General features: G+C 39.1%; 1 protein-coding gene across 1 annotated transcript in view; it reads left to right on the top strand.

Annotated features, from left to right (window-relative positions):
- ZC3H6 (zinc finger CCCH-type containing 6) overlaps window positions 1–17,849 on the top strand; it is a 59,760-nt gene that overhangs the window by 1,545 nt on the left and 40,366 nt on the right. The gene's annotated exons all lie outside the window — the stretch shown is intronic.

Here is a 17,849-nt window from a genome sequence, read left to right on the forward strand (position 1 = left end):
GAGCCGGGGTCGCTGCTCGCCGGCGCCGGCCCCGCCCCCGGCTGGGCACGTGCGAGCCCCCCGCCCCCGGGCGGGTTCCGTGTGCGCCGGGCGGCTCTCAGCGTCCCGGCTCGGTGCTGCGGTCCTGCCTCTTCCCGTCCAGGGGTCGGTGCTCCCGGCCAGATAGGACCAGCCAGGAATTTTCAGGAACGGGTGTTTTAATATTTGACTACTTCCCGAGAACCGAGAACACCTCTAAAAAATAAACATGTTTGGTTTTCAGGGAAGTTTTAAGCAGCACCAAAAGGCCATCTGTTGTATAGAGTCTTACCCTTTGGAATTTGAGATGGCCAAGTTTCAAGTTCAGTATGTTAACACAAAATACTTAGGCTTTGCAGAAACTTAGTGTAGCATAGTTTTACCCTAACGGAAAAACTCCATGGATTATTCAGGCTTGCCCAATTTTCTAGATGGTGTGTATCACTTGAATATTTAAGTGAGATTCTGATTTTTTATTTTTTGCTCTGTGCCTTAAGAGGCACATTCTGGATTCCATTCAAGTTTGGGGACATTTACAAAGTATACTGTAGTATACTTAAATTTTGGTTATAATTCAAATTTTCGTTCGTATATATCTTTAATAATGAGAAAGGGTGGGTTTCATTCATTAAACTTACTGAAACAAAATCCATTGCATCTGATTCTTACTTAGAATATTAATTTGAAAATCTAGAACCTCACAGTTACTCCTTTGTGAATAGAAGTAATCAAAAATATACATTTTACTATAGACTATATACATTGCTGAAGTTTTATCTGTAGTAATGTGATCTGCTTGGTAAAGCATCCTAAACACGTTTTAAAACCCAGAAGGAAAATCACAAACACTGCTGAAATTTGAAATATCTAAATGCCTAGCAATTTTGAGAGGGATAAAAGTGATATTTCAACAACTTCAGTATTGTAATAATAAAAGTGGATTCCCAGACGGCACGTCAATCAAAGGTATAATAATTTTAGAAAGTAAAATGCACTCTTAAAATGATAAGCTTGCACTTGGCATATTTTAATGATTTTGTAACGTTATCTTTTTTATTAAAAAGAATGTTCTTAGAATGGGTTGACTAATACCTTGAGAAGTTTCCCACTCTTGAGTATCTGTGGACAAACCAATGATGGGGTTTTGCTAATGGAGCTGAAATCCTTTTTTATATGGAAGAAGGAAATCTGTTTCCCTCTCTTAGTGCACAGTGTAACTTCAATATATATATTGTACATCATGAAAAAACCATGTCATCAAATTCAAGTATCAAAATAATTCTGCTGGTAAGGAACTGTGATGACAGACCTTTTAAATAGCTTGAAATTTTAAAATGCTGATTTAGAGGTTAAAAGAAAACCTTAATTATTTTAAGATATGTTAATAGCTTGGTAGTAGGAGCTAAAGATTAGTCTATTTTATTTAAAATTAGGACTAAGAGTATTTTCCAGCGATTTCTGAAGCAAAAAGGTTAGCTCCACTTTAACTTAGCCAATTGTTAAGTGGCATCTTGGTTCTGAGGTGAAAGAGATGGTTTATTTTTTTCACACTTTTTTTTGTCAACCCACATGAAAACAAAACAACTACATCAAAACGAAGTGAACTAGAAGTCAGGAGAAATTCTACAAGATCAGATCGATGGTTCTAACCTTCCCTGGGGAACTTTTTTTTTTTTTAAAGTGTTGCTGCTATTTCTGTTGGTCTGGACCTCCGCCTGGGTTTTAAGAGTTCTAAAAGCTCCCCAGGAAATTGTAATATGTGCCACATTGAGAACCGCTATACTGGATCAGTGTTTCCCAATGTTAGTTAATCATCAGAATCACTTTGGGGAATAAATTTTTGTTCTGCCCAGAGCAACTGAATCAAAATCTCTAAGGTATTTTTCATAGGCTCCCTGGATAATTCTTAAGAAATTTGGGGAAAAAAATGGACTAATCTGTGGGATCCCAAAATACTGTATCTTTCCATGTTATAGCTATTTTATGCTGTTATAAAAGCTTCTGTGAATTAAGTGGAGAAAAAGATATGAAACTTGGTGTATGGAGCTAGGCTTTGTCTCAAGGATTATTACTATTTTTTATTTTTATTTTTTTTGAGATGGAGTCTCACTCTGTTGCTCAGGCTAGAGTGCAGTGGGGCGAGCTCAGCTCACTGCAAGCTCCGCCTCCCAGGTTCACGCCTTTCTCCTGCCTCAGCCTGCCTAGTAGCTGGGAATACAGGCACCCGCCACCACACCTGGCTAAGTTTTTGTATTTTTAGTAGAGACCGCGTTTCACCATGTTGGGCAGGCTGGTCTTGAACTCCTGACCTCAAGTGATCCACCATCCTTGGCCTCCCAAAGTTCTGGGATTACAGGCGTGAGCCACTGCGCCCAGTCAAGGATACTCTTTTTATAACATTTTCAAAAATTAAGGCATATCGTGTGTGCAGGAAAAAAAACGAAGCCTATGATTTATATTTACAATTGCTTTGATTTTATACAAATTAAAATATTACTGTTCATGTGAAAATGAGATTCTAAATGTAAATGGAATTCACAGAATGCATAGTATTTTTCTCCTTTAAAGAATAGAGTCTCGCTATATGCCCAGGCTGGTCTTGAACTCCTGGGCTCCAACCATCCTCCCATTTCAGTCTCCCAGAGTGTTGGGATTACAGGCGTGAGCCACCATGCCTGACCTTGTACATGTTATATAGTGAACATTTTGCACAAGATTGCCAAATGAATAACTTTAAAAAAATATCCATTTAGTGTACTTTCCTTTAAATATTTTCACACCTGGAGTTAAAACATTGTATTTTATAAAATGTTATTAATATAAAAATATTTGTAAATAAACTTGTGGCTATGTAGAATGTAGTAGAGGACTTTTGCATAAGCCTAGAGCCTAGTTTCTAAAGGTCTTTAGAAATAGGTAATAGATTTGGAGAGGAAAGAGTTGGGGGAAATCAGAGGGAGGTATAATTCTGGTCTCTTGTCATTTAGTTCTCTTTCATTCAGTTCTCTCAGGCACAACTCCAGCTGCTTAGTTTTATATTTCAGCTGGATGTTCACCCAATTAAAACAATTCACAAACAACAACTGAAGACGAAACACTATGAGTCCTTTCTTTGGACACATCTGTAGTAGAGTAGGAAAAGATAAATATAAGGCAAGTAATTGTTACAGAATTTTCTGAAATATACTAATGGTAAAAGGTTTTATAGGGCCTGTACTGGGGTAAAAGATAATTTTTTAACATGAACCATTTAAGAGCTTGTAAGTCTCAAAGAGTCTTTAATTGATAGGTGGTATGAATAATACTCTCCTTTGGGAGGAAGTTTATAATATATAAACAACCTCCCCACCCTTCCCTCGCTGCTTCTGTCCTGTACAACAAGAACAACAAAACTCCAACTAGTCAGAATTGCAAGTGGTTTATGCCCCCCCCCGCCCCCACAGCATAGATTGAAAACTTGCTAAGAGACTGCACTGGAGAATCTGAAGGGATGAGGATGGAAAAGATTATTATACTTTTCATTTGCAACAGGACTTTCATTTGATTCTCACATTAATCCCATGTAGTAGTTAATTAAGGTAGTATTACAAGGTTCAGTGAATTGTCTGAGAACTCACAAATACAACCTAGATAAGAACCCAGGTATTATTATTTTCACTCTTGCAATATTATTTTCCTACTTGGATATTGTTTTCCCTCTTCGTTAAGTTTGCACAGCAAAGTAATGGAATAAGTTCTGGGCTTTGATTCTTGAGTAGCTTGGAATTGTAATGTGTTACATTTGAGAGAGAGCCCTTCATTTTGAATAAAACCTTAGTTCTGATCCTGATCTTCTAAGTTGGTTAAAGCTCTTCCCCCTTTTCATGATTTTTTTCACTTGTGAAATGAAGTTGCACTAGATCATTTTCAATTTTCCTTCCCACTTTAAAAAATCAATTTTAGTTTAAAAAATTGCAGATGTGGCCAGGTGCAGTGGCTCAAGCCTGTAATCCCAGCACTTTGGGAGGCCGAGACGGGCGGATCACGAGGTCAGGAGATCAAGACCATCTTGGCTAACACAGTGAAACCCCGTCTCTACTAAAAAATACAAAAAACTAGCCGGGCGTGGTGGCAGGCGCCTCTAGTCCCAGCTACTTAGGAGGCTGAGGCAGGAGAAGGGCGTGAACCCGGGAGGCGGAGCTTGCAGTGAGCCGAGATAGTGCCACTGCACTCCAGCCTGGGCGACAGAGCGAGACTCCGTCTCAAAAAAAAAAAATTGCAGATGCCTTTTCTCAGATCAGACTACACTTTTTGCTTCACACAATATCTGGTTTGTAAATTAGTATGTTCCGTGGAGTAAATACCTTTCCTGACTGGCCATTAACTCAAAACTTTTTGATTCCTGAATCCACTAATTTAATTATTGTTGAAATTACTAAAGGAAATTTTCTTTAGCAAATGTAAAACTCCTATCAGGTCTCAGGTTTGATGTTGGAAAGCACTCTGACTCTTAGGAAGACTCTTTTTTTCCTCCAACCTCTCATAAAGAAATTATTTCGTTCATTTTAAAATTTCATTCATTACATTTTCATTCTTAAGACAGTGTTTCCTGTCTGCTAAGTATAGCGTTAAGCACTGGCAAAACAACTTTGGACACAACATCATGAACTTGCTCTCTGGGATCTTATAATCTAGTTGCAGAAACAGATTGGTAAATATATAGTTATAGCACAAGTACTATAATGGAGGCCTGAACTAAGTGTTGTGGGGGTACATATGAAGGCTTCTGGGAGACATCATGGCATAGCTAGACCTGGAGGATGAATAAAACTTGGGCCAAGTAAATGCAGAGATACACAAAAAGCTTGGAGAAATGGCACAAGTAGGTTCAGGAATGATAAAAGTGTTAGTATGTGGAGAGTGTACAACCATTTTGGGGAATGGGGAAACGGATTAAATTTGGGGCCAGACCCTGAAGGATGTGGGGATCCTATCAAAGTCCTTTAAGCAGGAGAATGATCAGATGCATTTTTTGGTATACTGCCTGGGGGATAGGAAGACATGGACTACAGAAGGGGAAATCAGTAGAAGGAAGACAAGTTAGGAAGCTTTTCAGTCATTTTCATTAAACATGAAGCTTAATACAAATTGTTCTAGGATTAGGAATACAGCAATGAAGAAAAAAAATCCTTGCGTAATGAAACTTACATTTTCTTGGGAGAGACAGAAAATAAATGTGAAAAACAGATGTGTTAGATGGTGATAAAGCAGAAAGGGAGATGGGGAGTCAAGTGGATGTGGGGAGGGTGTTTAGGGAAGCACTTGTGAAAGAGTAACGTTTGAGCAAAGAACCCTGATATAAGATAACAATCCAGACCCAAGATATTTGAGGAAAGAGCATCCAAATAAAGGGAGTGGGAGGTAGAGAAAGCCTGGACCAGGAATGAGCCTGATTTAATTGAGGAAAACACAAGGGATGTGGCCAGAGAAAAGAATGAGCAAAGGGGAGAGTAATAAGAATAAATTAGAGGGGTAGTAGGCAATTGTATAGGGCCTTGTAAGCCATTGTGTGGACCTTGGATTTCACTCTTGAGTGGTCTGGGAGCCACTGGGGGATTGACCATAGGAGGGACAGGATCCTCTATGGTATATGGTAAATGAGTAGTATGGTAAATGCGGTAAATGAGTAGTAAAAGGAACTGCTGTGGTAATTTAGGTAACAGATGATGATGGTTTAGGTTAAAATGGTTGGATTCTGGATATGGTTTGATTGGTGTTAGAACCAATAGGATTTGCTGGTGACTGGATATGGACAATGAGAGAATAGAATGAGCCAAATCTATTGTAAACATCTCGAAATCAGATGAGGACTTGACCAAAGGCATTGGCAATGAGGAAGTAGACAGGCAAAATTCATGAGGTATTTCTTAGCATTGATAGAGTTGGATATAAATATCTGGAATTTTTAGCTGATTGAAATGTTAGTTGAATTGAATGATACCACTCCAAGTATGTATGTCAAGAGGTATGGAGAAGAGCACAGAAGTTTTTGGAAACCAAGGGAGAAGAAAAGAAGGGATAGTCACAGCAGTAAAGAAAAATTAAGGTTAAAATAGGTCACAGGATATACCTTATACTAAGTTAAAATATTTTAAGGTTTGAATGAAAGGGTGCTGCAGGGTTTGCACACTGGTGGGCTTCAGGCTTAGAATCTGCTTATACTGTTTTTGCGTGACAGAATGTTTTAAAATATCTGTATTTGAAAGCATTTAAGGCTTGATTTGTGCTCTGCCCTCCACAGTCTTATCACTCACAGTTTCTCGGCAAACTCACCACTCAAGGTGTCCCTCACTTATCTAGGGGATCTGCCTCACTAGGGTAGACATTTGGGTTTATGACTCTTATGTATTAAGTCAAGTTTTCGCCTGGACAGATTGGCTACCAAAAAGAACCTCATAGATGGGTGACCTTGAATTCACCAGATCATGCCTTCAGTTCAGAGCGGCCGGAGAACTCTATTCTCTTGTGCATTGATGCCCCCGGAGTTGTGGAACACAGTGGCCCTGCTTTAATTTTTCAGATTTAGAAACTGATCAGTGTCAGAGCAATCAGACACAGGAATGTTAATTCATGTTCAAAAATAATAACAAGACTAGCATTTGTTTAGCACTTGCTATAGGACAGGTGCAGTTTTAAGTGCTTTACATGAATTGTTTAATCCTCACAACAACCCTGGGAAATAGGTCCTATTATTAGGCCCCTTTTCTACAGATGAGGAAACAGACAACAGATTGGTAAGTTTCCCAAGATCACAAAGTCAGTCAGTAGGAACTCAAAGTAACCTGACTCCAGAGCCCACACTCTTATCTGAGCATATACATCCCCATCACAAGAGAATGGCAGTTTATTTAAGTAAAATAAGGACTAGAAATTTACATCAGGGAGTGTATTCTTTCAATGTAGAATGCTGAATGGAAAACCAAATTTCAGTAGTTGCCTACTGAGCAAGATCATGAGATAATAACAAGGGAGTTGATTATAAATGACTAGAAGTTTTAAATGGCATCAGCTCTGATAAAGTGATAATCCCAGCTCCATAATATACTTTTCAAGCAGTTGCCTACATCAATCTGCCTTATAGGATATCCTTTCTCCTGGGTAATGCTTACGTGATAGTGTTTTGTACCTTTCCTTTTTCACTGCTTCCATTGCTGACCGAACTACTCACCTCCATATTTCTGGTAGATATAGTTCTTTTCATTGCATGTTAGTATCTTAAATTTAGTTAGTCCTATCTTTTACTTGATCCTCTGTGCTTGACTTCCTAATCTCTGTTCTGGTTTATGTTTTAGTTTTACAGATGAGCTTTCTGAGGACATTCTTATTCCCAGTATCTTTTTTTGGTGGTTGGGTTCTGGGAGGTGTTATTTGATTGCTGCTGATGTGTACCAACCAAGACAGTAGTCATTGAGTGACTAACAATAATGATTTCAGCAGATTATTATTACTCTTGGCAAAGAGCAAGCTTCCTCTATTATGATTTTGTATTTGTTTTATTTTGCTTTATTTGTAATTTGAGTTCTAGCTTAACATTAATACTTCAGATAACTGTTAATATACTTTCATAAATCATACCCGCATTCTTGAGTGGCAAATAAATAAATAAATAACCAAGTTCCAAGTAGTTTCTAAAAAGAGTAAACATTAAAAGTAAGCATAAAACTACATAAAATCAATCACAGTCTATTCATACAGTTGGTATGAAAATAACCTGGATTTGGAACCCTCATGATACTCAATATTTTACATATATCAGAGTTTATAATTTCTATAACTTCATTTGGTACATATAGACAGAGAAGATATTAATATATTCATTTTGTAGTTTAGGAAACAGACTTGGAAGGGCAAATAACTTGTCCAAGATGACTAAGCCGTGGGTGAGAACCACAACCTATCTATGGCATTCAGTTTCAGCCGTCTTTCCCCTGCTTCATAATGATGGTTACTCTGGTATCAGTTGCTGGATTGGGATTTTGGACATTTATAAATGTTTTTTATTTTGGATATTACTGAATCACAGACAATTTTATCTTAATTAGAAATTCATCTTATGTGACACTTGTCTAAATCTTAAAATATACCTTTTTCTAAATTTTAAAATACTAAAATTTTAATGTATAAGGGTGTTAATAATCTTTATATTTTAAGAGACTATGAAATCAAGTCTAGCTAACTTAGATCTGTAAGTTTTTAGCTATAGAAAGCAATTCTATTGTGTACAACTTTCAGCCTGTGAAGGGAATTCATTGAAAATGCATAGAGATCAGAAGAACTAACACCTTTCTTGCATGGATTTTTCTTGATTATTGGCAGTTAATAAAATGTTACTAGATCACTGGTGCTTCTGTGTGGGGTTGAGTTTTTGTGATATCCCCTGTTAGACCCATAAGGGAGGCTGTTTTCTACATCCTTGGAATATATAAGATCCTCTTTTAAAATTATATTTTGTATAAGCACATGAAAATGGAATTAAATAATGAATTGATATAGGAATTACCCAAGTGTTTTGGCTGTACATTTAGTGCACAAAATATCCCTTTTTTGACTGCCAAATGGCCAAGTGTGAAAACAAATATTTGTTAAAGCTAGAGCAGAAGTCAGTATCATCATCATAAACTTCTGGCATATGTTAAGATATGAAATGTTATCCCTGAAGTTATTATAATTTATTCTTAGAAATATTAGTAATCTTATTTTAAGAGTGGGACATTGTAGTGCAGTAACGATAATTTTCTCAGTGCTGCCTGTTGCTAAATTGTTCCTGTGATTGCTGTAATACACATACAGACACTAAATTGAGGGTCGCTTTCCACTAAAGTTAGTGGAATACAAAATAGGTGGAGGAACTTCCTTCCTCTAACGTCTTTATATGTGTCTGTGTTTATATATATGTGTGCGTATATAAATGTGTATACACATATCTAATATCGAGCAAAAATGATTATGTTGTACATAACTTTGGAGGTTTTCCTTATAAAATTCTAAAGTGGTAGAGTTTATAACATTCTGCTTTTAATTTATCTACATAAAAAGTGAAGAATTCTCAAAAAAGATTTTCTCTTAGAAGATTCATGGATTTTGAGTGAGTCTCAGAAAGAGAAAAGGAAGAAAAAATATTCATGGAATAATATGAAAACTTAAAATACAGTCTTTAGCAAATGATTTTTGTTTAGCTATAATGAATACTGGGGTAATGCAAGGCTGAATGCAATTTGAAAATTATGACAATAATTCTTTCTTCGCTCTTGTATTTTTCATTAAAGGTTTGTTATAATTACTTTGTTGTTTTTAATATTCTTCTTAAATTCATTAGCTAACTCTCAATATTATTACTATTTGCCTATTTGAAAATTGTTAATTTCTTTTGTACATAAATAGCATTCATAATTATAGTGGCATTTTCCTCTTGCATTAATGTACATTTATACTTCATCTAATTGAGAAAATTTCAACATATAAAGTGAAACAAAAAGATTTTCATTCCAAGTTTTATGTAAAACACCTTAAATTGGAAAATGAATATTCGGATACTGAGAGTAAATTTTTTTCTTTTTGAGACGGGGTCTAACTCTGTCACCCAGGCTGGAGTGCAGTGGTGGGATCTTTGGCTCACTGTAACCTCTGCCTCCTGGGTTCAAATTATTCCCCTGCCTCAGCCTTCTGAGTAGCTGGGACTACAGGCCCACAACGCCATGCCCGGCTAATTTTTGTATTTTTTAGTAGAGATGGGGTTTCACCATGTTGACCAGGCTGGTCTCAAACTCCCAACTTCAAGAGATCTGCTGGCCTCAGTCTCCCAAAGTGCTGGAATTACAGGCGTGAGCCACTGCACCTAAATGACATACTTGCAAAATATTCTCAGGCCAGGTGTGGTGGCTCACGCCTGTAATCCCAGTACTGTGGGAGGTTGAGGGTGGATCACCTGAGGTCAGGAGTTCAAGACCAGCCTGGCTAACATGGTGAAATCCCATCTCTACTAAAAATACAAAAATTAGCTGGGTTTGGTGGTGTGTGCCTGTAATCCCAGCTACTCGGGAGGCTGAGGCAGGAGAATTGCTTGAACCCAGGAGGCGGAGGCTGCAATGAGCCGAGATTACGTTGCTGCACACAGTCTGGGTGAGAGAGCAAGACTCCGTCTAAAAAAAAAAAAAAATTCTCACTTTTTGTTGTTGTTGTTCAATGGTTAATAGACTATTTAAGCAAGAATATATATAGTCATCATTGCCAGACTTTTTGACAGGTTAAATGTTGGATCCAATTTTCGTTCCCAGATAAGTTTTTCTTTCCTATCCCTGTCAGTTTGAAAACATAATACCAGAAGAAGAGGGGCCCAATTCCACGCAGAGCTCCCAAGAGTGAGTTTTTAGGAGTGGGTCTGAAATTAGGAAAGACATTTGCTGATCTTGCATAGGTCCAACGAAATCAAGGCAGGACTTTCGATGAGTCCTTGGCAGTTAGGGTAAGCAGGTTTCAGCCAGGCTTTTAATGGTCACTTGGCTTGCGCCTGCTGGGTTTCCGGAAATATGTCCTATTTGGCTGGGTCGAGGACATAGTGGCCAGGCGCTAGGGAGTATACTTTGGGAATGACGTCTTGGCAACCCAGTGCACAGCTTACTTTGTTTTGGAAACGAGATTGGCTCTGTCGTCCAGGCTGGAGTGCAGTGGCACAATCTTGGCTCACTGCAACCTCCACTGCCCGCCTGCCTCAGCCTCCCAAGTTGCTGGGACTATGGGTGCATACCACCACGCCCAGCTAAATTTTGCATTTTTGGTAGAGATGGGGTTTTGCTAGTCTTGAGCTCCTGGGCTCAAGTTATCTGCCCACCTTGGCCTTCCAAGGTGCTGGGCTTATAGGCATGACACTGTGCCTGGCCAGATTTTTATTACACTGTTTAGATATAATGGTAACTGAATGATCATGCAACAATCTCTGACCTTGTGACATTCAGGGATACCAAAAATGACTTGAGATGGGCCAAGGCAGAATTGGAGAAGCATACTTTGGCCGAATACTTAGGCCAAAGTATAATTTGGAACATTTCTTTTAAAAAATCTACTCCCTTTATGCCCCCCCGTTGCAGTATCTTATAATTATAGTTAATCTAGTAGCAGATACTGGATTGGGATATTAGATATTTACAGGCCAAATGCCCATTTGGGATATTACTAGGTAATAGGCCGTTCCACTCTGGTTCATTGTAGATTCATCCAGTAAGCATTTCTAGAGAACTACTATATGAAAATATTGTGGAAAGTATCAACTTTTTAAACTTTCGATATCATGACACATAGAAGATTATTTTCTGATACTCACATTCTAAGGGAATTTTATTTTCTGAGATTTGTTTCCGTGGAATTTCTAGTTCTCCAGTCTGCACTAAAAGCCTAAATCAAGAGGATAATTTGAAAGGTAATGAAAGTAAATCAATTCTAGCTTAGATACCCAAGAGAGTAAATGAAATATAAAAAGAATTAACTTTTAAAATGTCCCAAAAAAAGCTATGGCAAGTCAATTCACAGTTTGGTTTATTCACGCAATACTCTGTCTCTGCTTATGACATAAAGCATAATATATTTTAGGAATAGTGTGGTTTTCTTCATGATGTCAAACATACAAGCTTATGGATATATTTAAAAATTATTAATTTTCTAGATTAATGTTCAGCACTACCTCTTCCATCTTGCATTGGATGGGGGCAGATAATTAATAATTAGCAAATATTTTCTTATCAAAAACCAATTTGTTGGAAACATTTTGAAGGAACTCTTTGTAAATAAAATACATGGCATGCCTTTCTGTTTTACCAGACAGTTGCTGATTTATCCTTTACTTGGTTACTTTGAATGATCATTAACATCTGTTGTCACCATAATCCCTGTGATCACTAGATGTCATACTCCATTTTATGTTTTAGTGTTGCCTTGGGGAGACTTTGAGAATATGAGAGGTGTTCATGCAGACTGCTGCTGTGTATTGCATAGAGATGGAATAAAGTACAAATATCTTCAGGAACAGACTCCAAACTTGGTTTATTCCAGCTTCCTTTCATTTTTTTTTAAACCTGTTCCAGATAATTTTTCATTGTTATCCTCTGAAGGAAAATAAGAGAAATTTCCACGTAGAATCCCTTCTCCTTGGATTTATAACCTTTCCCAGTTCATTTCTGTGGAAGTATTTGTAGTCCAGCGTAGTAATTCTATTCAGGTATGTATAGATAGGTAAGTCACAAAGGGAAAGGAAGCTTTCATTGAGGTCTCTCTACTAGGTGGTACAATGATAGGTAATTACTTTGTCTCAATCCTTAAACAACTCTGCAGTGGTAAGGGTGATTAATTCATCCCATTTTGTAGAGAAGGAAACTGAATGTTAGAGGGATGGCATAATTTGTTCATGTTCATATAGGTAGTACATTGGGAAGTAGAATTTGAACACAGATCTTTCTGATTCTAGAGCTTTGTGTTCTACCTTACTATGATGCTAAGTAATTAGTTTTAATGTGCCACTTAAGTTTAAAGCCTTAAGTAGTCCTTTTAAGAAATCTTTTGTTGCTGGTTATTCTCATTTAACACTCCTATTTTAATTTCCAGGTTCAGGTGACCTCACTTTGCCAGAACTGTGGGTCTTCATTAAATAAGAGATTTCATTCGGTTTTTGTTTTGGTTTGGATCCTCTCTAACTTTAGGTAGAAATTGCTGTTCTGACAATCACCTACCTCACTATATTCCACTCTCTCTTCTAGATATTGGTGCTCAGCCCTTTTCTGAACTGCAAACCTTATTAATAAAATAGTTTTCATTTCTTTGAGCATTCCTCTTCTCACGGCCACCACCCCCCACCACTGACTTTGATGTGTAGCTGAACTGAGCCACTCTTTTTTTTTTCCGAGACGGAATCTTGCTCTGTTGCCCATCCTGGAGTGCAGTGGCACAATATCGGCTCACTGCAACCTCCACCTCCCGGATTCAAGCGATTTCCAGCTAATTTTTGTATTTTTAGTAGAGACAGGGTTTCAACATGTTGGCCAGGCTGGTCTCGAACTCCTGACCTCAAGTGATCCACCCGCCTCAGCCTCCCAAAGTGCTAGGATTACAGGCGTGAGCCACTATGCCTGTCCCTGAACCACTCTTGTGTTTTTGAGATGGAGTCTCGCTCTGTCACCCAGGCTGGAGTGCAGTGACGCGATCTCAGCTCACTGCAAGCTCTGCCTCCCGGGTTCACGCCATTCTCCTGCCTCAGCCTACCGAGTAGCTGGGAATACAGGCACCCGCCACCATGCCCGGCTAATTTTTTGTATTTTTTTAGTAGAGACGGGGTTTCACCGTGTTAGCCAGGATGGTCTCGATCTCCTGACCTCGTGATCTGCCTGCCTCGGCCTCCCAAAGTGCTGGGATTACAGGCGTGAGCCACTGCACCTGGCCCTGAACCACTCTTTACCAACTTATCTGGGACCCTGAAATGAAATAGGGTGACCTATTTTCCAGCTTTATATGATTTTCTGTCTTCATATGGTTAAGCCTTTTTACCTTTTTTTTTTTTTTTTTTTTTTTTTTTTTTTTTTGGAGACAGGGTCTCTGTCACCCAAGCTGAAATACAGTGGCCCAATGATAGCTTGCTCTAGCCTCGACCTCCCAGGCTCAGGCGATTCTACCACCCCAGCCTTCAGAATGGCTGGAGCCACAGCCACGCACCGTCACACCTGGCTCATTTTTGTATTTTTTTTATAGAGACAGGGTTTTGTTGTGTTGCCCAGGCTACTCTCATGCTCCTGGGCTTGACCAGTTTACCCTCCTCAGCCTCCCAAAGTGCTGGTATTATAGGCATGAACCACCGTGCCCAGCTTTTGAAAAACCTGTACAATAAAAAGTTTGGACTGTTATTTGAGCACTTAAAAAAATGCTATTCAATTAAAAAAAAAAAAAACCTATAGCATCTTATAACTCCAAATCCCATGCTGTCACCCAGCTGGTCTGCCCTGGTAGCCACCATTTCCTGAAAAACATTCAAATAACTCCTGAGGAATTGAAGTAATTCACATTTATGACACTGGCCTTGTCTCAGTTCCTATAGTGTGTCATACTCTTTTCTACACAGAAGTTTTGCTCATCCTATTCCTTTGTTTGCAGAGGTCCCTTCCCCATCCCCTGTCTCTCAGGCAGACTCCTTATCTCAGTTTATTTACGACCTCCTCAGGGAAAGCCTTCCACACTTCCCTGACGGATGACTTTTCCCTGTTGTGTGCCCTCATAGCACCATTTACCTACTTCATATACTTGTGTGGTTATTTTATGTTTATTTGTGTGATTCTTTGGTGTCTGTGCTACCCCAAGATTAAAAACTTCATGAGAGAAGAAACCATGTCTTTTTCTTGTTTTTGTTTACCGTTGTATCCCCACTGAGAATATGGTGAATAAATACATATTAAATGAATGAATGGCCTTTTTTTTTTTTTTTTTAGCTGGAAGGACATACAATTTTTACATGCATATAGTTTTTAAGAATTGCGACTCCGGATATTTTGGATTTCATCTCTGGATTAAGTGAGAATGTCAGACAATTGTGTACTCGCACAGTAGTACTTTGTTCCTTTACATAATTGTTTTTTCTTAATTGGACTTTGGTAGTGTGCCCTTGGCTCAAATTGGCATATTCTGTAAGCAATAAAATGTTGCATTGATTGTATGGACACTCTTGAGGACAGTGTCTGTCATGTCAAGTACTGTCCATTACATCAGGTAATATTGTCATTATGAGGACTCAGAGGAGAAATTTCTCTCTGATCTTACTCTCAGAAAAAAAGTGTGGTTTTCTTGAGCAACTGGTCTGTTTTTGTCTTGGAAGTACTGTTGTCTTAGGCCTAATTTTTGTTTCTTGAAGCTCAAAGCCAGATTTGCCACTCACATCTAAAAATTAGTTAGGGGTTTCTGGCATACACTATGTAAGCTAATCTCAGTTTTAGTTTCATCTTAATCTCTAGAATTTTAACTGTGATTATGTGATTATTTACATATTTTATAGATTGTTCAATAAAATACTTTTTTTTTTTTTTATTTGGAACAGAGTCTCACTCTGTCGGCCAGGCTGGAGTACAGTGGGACGATCTCAGCTCACTGCAACCTCTGTCTCCTGGACTCAAGCAATTCTCCTGCTTCAGCCTCCTGAGTAGCTGAGATTATAGGCATGTCCCACCATGCCTGGCCAGTTTTTGTATTTTTAGTAGAGACGGGGTTTCACCATGTTGGCCAGGCTGGTCTCAAACTCCTGACCTCAGGTAATCGCCCACCTCGGCCTCCCAAAGTGCTGGGATTACAGACATGAGCCATCGTGCCAGGCCTCAATAAAATATTTTATAAATACTTCTAAGAAATAATACAAATACCACCAGGGCTTAAATAAATAAATCTAAATCAGTCTGCTTGCTGGTTAAGTAATGTTTCTCGCCACACAGAAAGTGGAAGAGATAGATGAAGAAGAAAATAAAGCTTATTACATGTTGGGAGGGATTCTAGGCACTAAGTTCCTTTTTTTGAGACAGAGTCTCATTTCTGTCACCCAAGCCAGAGTGCAGTGGTTGGATCTCAGCTCACTGCAACCTCTGCCTCCCAGGTTCAAGAGATCCTCCTGCCTCAGCTTCCCAAGTAGCTGGGACTACAGGCACCCGCCACCACGCCTGGCTAATTTTTGTATTTTTAGTAGAGATAGGGTTTCACCGTGTTGGCCAGGCTGGTCTCGAACTACTGACCTGAAGCAATCTGCCCGCCTTGGCTGTCAAAGTGTTGGGATTACAGGCGTGAGCCACTGTGCTCGGCCGATTCTAGGCATTACGTTCTAATTGATTCACTTGGGGACTAGAAATTCTCCATTTTATTTTATTTTATTTTTCCTGCTTATGTCACAAAACCACAGACATTATTAACAAAGAAGTCTGAGATGGGATGTGAGTGTTTGTTAAGCTAAGGGACATAGGGTCAACACTTTTGAGTGCACAGACTGGGAACCTGGCAGAGGTTTTTGGTTTTTGTTTTTTTTTTTTTGAGACGGAGTCTCGCTCTGTTGCCCAGGCTGGAGTGCAGTGGCGTAATCTCGGCTCACTGCAAGCTCCGCCTGCCAGGTTCACGCCATTCTCCTGCCTCAACCTCCAGAGCAGCGGGGACTAAAGGCGTGCGTCACCACGCCTGGCTAACTTTTTGTATTTTTAGTAGAGATGGGATTTCACTGTGTTAGCCAGGATGGTCTCGATCTCCTGACCTCGTGATCTGCCCGCCTCGGCCTCCCAAAGTGCTAGGATTACAGGTGTGAGCCACCGCGTCTGGTGAACCTAGCAGAGTTTTAACAATTCGCTCCCCTATTTTGGTCATCCCTTAGTCCTGTAGAAATAGAACAGGTGATTACATCATTCACTGCTGTATGGCTTATTCCCTTTGTAGGCATTCTGACTGAAGGACTTGGCATTTGGCCTGACTAAATGTCAGAATCCCTTTATTTTTCCTTCCATTGCAAAATAATTTTTTGTACCATCAGTGAAATAACAGCTATGCAGTGGCATATACAGCTCTGGAGACCAGGCATTAGAAGACTGTGAGACAAGAATAACCAGAATGATGATAAGGAGAGACTGGAAGTCACTTTAGGTTGATGACCAAAGATTTCCTTACTTTGACCAGGAGATAAGATCTCAAGGGTCCTTCTGAGTCCGCTTGTGATTAGCCAAATTGTCTTTTCTTTCAGTTTGACTATAGGTTAGTCAACCTTCCCTCCACATTCATCAGGAAATGTTAGCAATATGTCCTATTTTTTTTCTTGGCGTGCCATTAAGAAATCTAAAGCTATGCTGTTACCCGTAACCACTTGGATTAATTGTTTTAGATTAGTTTGTTATACTTCTAGGGCTTTATGGCTTTATCTTTTCAGTCAGCATTATTAACCAAGTTTTGATAGCTTTTTCAAGTTTTGTAACCCCCATCAGGGAGATCAGTGTCCTCTCAGACACTCCCAGGTAAGCATGATCTCCTGGAAGACGTGAGAAGTCTCATAAATCATCTAAGAGTTATTATGTGTATATGCAAGTTAGGTTCAAATGAGGCAAATAAAAGTAAATATGTTGTTGATTCAGGAGGTAAAAATTAGGAGAGCCACCTGTAGTTTCAAAAACAAAAGAGGAATTACTTGTAACAAAAGTAAATAAGAAAGGAATTCTCAGTTATCTCTTGGGTAGAGATACGGTGCATAGAGTTCAGCAAAAATTGAAAAGGTTGTCACAGGACTATGGAGGCCATTAGGCTAATTAAAATTTATAATATTTCCCATATATTTGTACTAAGTCTCATTCCTGAAGGATTTTATATTTGGGTTGAGGCTTTGACAAATTCTAAGATGGGCTTGAGGAGTAAAACAAACCAAGTAAAAATTGCCATGGCTGTAGATAGTCAAAAAGGGGTGAGCTAAGTTTCTGAAACTAAATAATTGTAGAAGTGTAAGAATGTATTGGATAAAGGATAAAGATAAAAAACACTTGGCCGGGCGCGGTGGCTCAAGCCTGTAATCCCAGCACTTTGGGAGGCCGAGACGGGTGGATCACGAGGTCAGGAGATCGAGACCATCCTGGCTAATACGGTGAAACCCCGTCTCTACTAAAAAAAATACAAAAAACTAGCCGGGCGAGATGGCGGGCGCCTGTAGTCCCAGCTACTCGGGAGGCTGAGGCAGGAGAATGGCGGGAACCCGGGTGGCGGAGCTTGCAGTGAGCTGAGATCCGGCCACTGCTCTCCATCCCGTGCAACAGAGGTAGACT

The sequence above is a fragment of the Rhinopithecus bieti genome, unplaced genomic scaffold (assembly GCF_001698545.2).
Source record: "Rhinopithecus bieti isolate Rb0 unplaced genomic scaffold, ASM169854v2 scaffold_42219, whole genome shotgun sequence".
Classification (NCBI taxonomy): domain Eukaryota; kingdom Metazoa; phylum Chordata; class Mammalia; order Primates; family Cercopithecidae; genus Rhinopithecus; species Rhinopithecus bieti.